Source organism: Labeo rohita, chromosome 3 (genome assembly GCF_022985175.1).
Source record: "Labeo rohita strain BAU-BD-2019 chromosome 3, IGBB_LRoh.1.0, whole genome shotgun sequence".
Taxonomy (NCBI): domain Eukaryota; kingdom Metazoa; phylum Chordata; class Actinopteri; order Cypriniformes; family Cyprinidae; genus Labeo; species Labeo rohita.
Genome location: NC_066871.1, coordinates 40,367,825 through 40,373,654, shown reverse-complemented (window position 1 = coordinate 40,373,654; position 5,830 = coordinate 40,367,825). Strand labels below are relative to the sequence as shown.

Genomic DNA, 5,830 nt, shown 5'->3' with positions numbered 1-5,830 from the left:
TAGTTCCCATAACTAATGAAATTTAAGTAAAATTACTCAAAATGTCCAAGACATGCTGTTACGCATGCGCACTGGGCGACAATTGCCCCTCCCCCACGTCGCAGAAGCACAACGGCTGAAGACTCAACGTGTGTTTGCAGAGGATCTATTTCGGTAAAATCAAGGTAAAAGCTTTTAATTTAAGTCTCATTTTTTGCTTGCTAGTCCTTATGATGGTTAGATTTTATGCACTTTGTTGCATGTTGTTTTGTGGAACATCTTAGCCCATTCAAAGAACTCAAACACGGTTGACCCTGCACATTATTTGAAGCGATTTCTGTTCAAACCACTTAACTTAATGTCCACTTCATATCTGTAAAATTAGCTGCCTGGTTGTCTATTAATTACTATGTTATCCATTCGTGCTAGTGATAAGTTACGAGAATAGGAGTAATTTGAACGACGGTTGTTTCATGTGACGTTTTGCAGAATTCAAAATTCAGTGAGAAGTAAACAAAACACTTCAAACGAGGAGATCGTTTTTAATTTCGTAAACGCTTAGCATATGCTGTAGGATATTTTATTCTGGACGCGGTACATTCGAATGAGGAGCTCAGAGACACGGCCGCATTCACGCTAGAGAGCGCGCAATCCGGTCAGTGTACAAACGGATGGAAAAGAACGCTACATCTTCAGACGGGTTCTTTTAAAATAACTCTTTTTAACTTGACACGGCGATTTTGAAAGCAACTATGAGTGCTAAACTGTAGTCAAGCCGTAGCATTATTTGTTAGAAATACCTGGTTGCGACGAAAATAGTATGCGTGCTTAGTATGATAATTACGGTAATGTGCAGGCAGTAACAAACAACACGCATTCTGAGATTGTCAACGAGTCTTTAGCAGACCCATCACCCCCACCTCCTCAAGCAGAGTATATATAACATTGAAACTTATTTAAATGTAAGTTAACGATCTTAGTTTTAAAATACCAGATGTTTCCATTTACATTACATAAGAAAAAAATACTCTATACATTTGGTTTTGTTTGTTCATTGTTCACTGATTTTTGATTGATGGACAACACTTTTTTTTTATTATTTTAGAATACCAGCTGATGACTGCTGTGCAGTGGAAATGTAAGTTCAGATGCTTTAGTTTATGTTTGTTACAAGTGCTATGTTTGTGACATAACAGACATTCTTTACATTTGTGTTTTATACTTTGCAGAGAGGATCTACTTAGATAAATATAAGATGAATGCAGTAAATGAGACTTAAAAGCATTTATTTCATTTTCTTCCACAGATCGATCATCTTGATAAAACCTCAGTATATCATCAGGAGCAACAGGTATTAATTTTGTGCTCCTTGATATGTTTTTTCCCTCAAAAATGGACAGTCTCTGACTTAAATTTTATCAATCACCAAAGGCCACATTTTCAGCTAAAAATCTTCTTTGCTGTTCTGCTGAAGAAAAATACTCATGAACATCTTGGGTGGCGTAAGGGTGAGTAAATTAATAGCTAATTTTTATTTTTGGGTGAACCTTTTTTTTTTTTTCATTTCCAAAATTTTCAAAACCCTATTCCTTTTCAAAAAGTGTGTTTATGGATTGTGTCCTTCAAAATGTTAATAGCCACTTAATGTTTGTTCTTAGATCTTTGCAGGATTCAGTCGCATATCTCGGATCTGAGTTCTGCGCAGCACTGGACACAGACTCTGCACTTTTGACATTTTCTAGAAAAAGGATTTTAAATTTCACATCAAGTTAATTAAAAGGTATTTCTTTATCATGTTGACTGTAGTTGTCATCTTTAAATCATGATTTGCTTATGATTGTTATCCTTAGCCTGTCTCTATTTTTTCATAGTCATCTGATGTTTCCACTGCAGTACTTCAGGGCCTTTCAGTCATCCTGGAGGATGACCCACAGGAATTTTACAGGATGTGTTTCGTAAGTATTACTGGATTTTCTGCTCTCATCATTTTGTTTTATTCAATATGAATATAGTTCTGGTTATGAAAAATTGTCAAAGGTTCTGTGTGTTTTTTTTTTTTTTTTAGTTTTGCAGTAGATGCTATATTTGTCTTTTGTGAAACAGTTTATTACTGAAATTGGTGTAAATGCTTTAAATTCGTGAAATTGTGTTGAGTGATCACAAACATCATTACACACTTTGAAATAAACTTCTTGAAATAAAGAGCCTAGTTCACCCAAAAATGGAAATTAGCCCATGATTTACTCACTCTCAAGGCATCCTAGGTGTATATTAGGGCTGCACGATAAATCACGTGATTGTCATGTGCATCTCGACAGTGAAGATGGTTCTGTGATTAGTAGTAAATCTCCATCACGTGCATTCAGATGGAGCGGAATTTAATACACAGAGCCTTAGTTCACTGACAAGCTACGCAATATCGCGTTCATAATCGAATGCGATTCACCTGCGCGTATGAACGCGATATTGCGTAGCTTGTCAGTGAACTAAGGCTCCGTGTAACCGTCTTTACTGACAAGATGCGCATGACAATCGCATGCAATTTATCGTACAGCCCTATTGTATATGACTTTCTTCTTTCAGACCAATACAATCAGAGTTATATTAAAAAATATCCTGGCTCTTCCAAGCTTTATAATGTCAGTGGGTGGCTGTTTCTGTTCAACAGTTTAATGAAGTGCAGTAAAATGCGTCCATCCATAATAAAACGTGCCTCACACATCTCCGAGAGGTGAATACAGGCCTTCTGTAGCGAATATATGTTTTTGTACGAAAAATGTCCATATTTAAAACTATACACTTTTCTCTCACTTCCGCTAACTGCCATAGGCAGAAGCCATCCCGGGCAGCTGATGTAGGATGTACGTGTGCGTATGCGCCGGTGATTAGTGACAAACAGGAAGCACAGGACAGAGCGAAATGAAACACCAGTAACGAATTAGAAGTACAAAACAAAGATCCATAAAGAAGAATGTCGGAGGATTTCAATATAAACCAAGAGCAGACTGGTTTTCTTTTGCTAAAGTAAGGAAACTTTGCTTCCTTTGCTCCTGTAAACAAACTTTTCTTTGCTAGTCGAAACTTACATTTCGACTAGCACATTTACACCAGCGCATGCACACAAACGTCCTACAACATCCACCTGGAAAGGCTTGCACGTATGACAGTTAGTGGAAGTGAGAGAAAAGTGTTTAAAACTTTTTAAATGTGTATATTTTTCTTACAAAAATGCATCAATCCACTACAGAAGACCTTTATTGATGTGTGAGGCACATTTTATTATGGATGGATGCGCTTTTTTTGCACTCCTTTTGAACTGTTGAACAGAAACACCTGCCCATTGCCATGGAAAGCGTGGAAGAGCCAGGACATTTTTTAAATGTTACTCTGATTGGATTGGTCTAAAAGAATGAAGTCATACACACCTAGGATGCCTTGAGGGAGAGTAAATCATGGGCTAATTTTAATCTTTGGTTTGGGTGAACAAACCCTTTAAGATAAAATCATGTAAATGATGGGTGTGATCCATCACTCCATAACACGAGAGAAAATGCTCTTAGCATTCTTAGCATGTTGTAAAAAAAAAAAAAAAAAAAGTTCTGTGAATTCACATCTATATTCTATGTTGAAAACAATGTACAAAACATTTAGTCCATGGAACTTGTGTGTTATATTCCAAGACTTCCAATACAAGGCATGCAGTAATAGTTGACACAAATGATAATTTACACTTTTGCTCTGATTTAAATCATGTATTGTGAAATGTCACTGTCACACTATAAATCTCGTCATCTCTCTTTGGTGATCATAATTTAAAGCTTAATTACATTTCCTTGTACTTGATATTTGCACAGATCATTGTACACTCACTCTGGTCATCAATTTGAATCAGTTTGCTTATAAATTAAAAGCATTAAAAGTTCCTTGTCAGTATATGCTTTTAGAACATTTCCAGTATTGAAATGAAGAAATTTACACTCTACCTATTTTATTTCTCTACTTAGGATGTGGATGCAGACTTCAGTCAAGCAGTTGTAGACCTGCTCACAGTTCTACCAGAGGACATGCCCTCATTGTGGATGCAATAAAGGCAATCATGGAGGGAAGAATTGTCATGAATGGGTTTTAAAGGCCTGTATTTTATTTTTGCTGTTCTGTTTGCATGCCATTCTGAAAATGCTCTATTGTTTAACAGTGTTCCAGTGGGTCCAGATAATGTTATGACAACAAAGTGCTGTTTAGTTAAGAAGTCTGTAAAGAGTATTATAAGAACACAGATGTTTTAAAAGCTAATTTTTATTATTGTGATATTCTTAAAGTTTTTTACAAAAATAAACTGTTGAGAATTTCAAACTTGTATTAAGTTCATTTCATGCTGGTTGAACGAATAAAAATACGTTCAGTTTACTTAAAGAAAATGTGGAAACCGATTGCACGAAATGTTTTAAGTTCCCATAGCTTAAAATGGCAGATTAAATCCATGTTGAGAATAACAGCATTTAAGATGTTTGCACAACACAAAATAACACTGCTAGGTAAATAGAATTAATAAAGTAATCTTACTATTAAATCTTAAGTAAGATTAGTAAATGTCCTGGAGTATGTTAACTAGAAATGACATTAAACCTACTTGATATTTATTAGTTAATTTACTCTGTAAGAGTTTGCTTTCTTTACTTTAAACTGATTATTAAATTAACTTTAGTTTTACCTTTAAGTTTGCTTTAACAAAATAAGGCAATTGGTTTCCAAACTTTTTTTTTAAGTAAGCTGAACTTATTAGGATTTACAGTGTACTGGACAGGAAGTTCAGCTACTAGTTTGTGATGTCACAAGTACAGCCAAGTAAATACTATTGCATGGCCAACAATTGAATTTCACTCACACTGTTTTAATGACCCTGACAACGAGTGCATTCAGCATTGGGGAAAAAATTTGCATATTTTTACTCAAAAATAATATATTTATGGTGTGTTTCTTGTATATTTTGAAGACACCCTTAATTAATTTGTAATATACTTGTAATACAAACAAAGTACACTTTAATATCACTAATCAAGCATGCAATTAGCTTACACAGCATATACTTACTTAAAGTATACTAAGTATACTTGAAGTTGTTCCAATTTAGCACATAAAAGTACACTAAATACACTTACAGTTATGCTTTACTACAATTTAATTACAACTAAAATATACTTAGCACAAAATTAGTTGTTCCAAAATAGCACACTTCAAGTTAACTAATCAGTAACACACTTGAAGTATACTGACAATTAGTCTGGCTGCTAAGTATACTTAGCATATTTTTTTTTCACTAGGGTAGTCTCAGTAAACTACTAGTTTAGTAGTTTTATACTGCAAGTTTACTCATACAGTGAGTATTTACAGTGAGTAAACTTTTGTGAACTTTAAATCATACTTTAAGTATACTATTTGGGTATTCATTTGTATATATTTTGTTGAATATCTGAACATACAAACCATTATAAATAAATTAGTCTAATATGTAGACAATTAATTTTAATAATTTTATAAAAAAAAAATAATTTTATTAATTTTTTGAAAAGAATCTAGGCCTCAAAACTAGATACACAACCCTCAAGAACGGTGGCAATCAGCAAAAATTAAAAAGATGAGGTCTTTACATCACAGTATAACAAATAACTAACAATAATGACAAAACGACAACAAAAAAAGTTTAAATGAAGTCAGCAAACAGCAAAACAATAATCCTATAACAGTAACTGGATAATTTATTTATGCTGCAATGCATGCTGGGAACTTACAAAACCTTAAAATTTCAACAGTATGAAATTCTTTGTTCAGACAACTGTGTTAGACATGATTT

General features: G+C 34.0%; 1 long non-coding RNA gene across 3 annotated transcripts; it reads left to right on the top strand.

The window, feature by feature from the left end:
- On the top strand, positions 1 to 4,263 carry LOC127162652 (uncharacterized). Of its 3 annotated transcripts, none has more exons than XR_007827400.1 (7): positions 1 to 164; positions 1,085 to 1,117; positions 1,286 to 1,330; positions 1,411 to 1,487; positions 1,638 to 1,759; positions 1,851 to 1,934; positions 3,984 to 4,263. It is a non-coding gene; the product is annotated as an uncharacterized LOC127162652 (long non-coding RNA). The 3 variants fall into 3 exon arrangements; XR_007827401.1 differs by having other exon boundaries at positions 1 to 941; XR_007827402.1 differs by lacking the exon at positions 1,085 to 1,117.
- Positions 4,264 to 5,830: the final 1,567 nt, after the last annotated feature.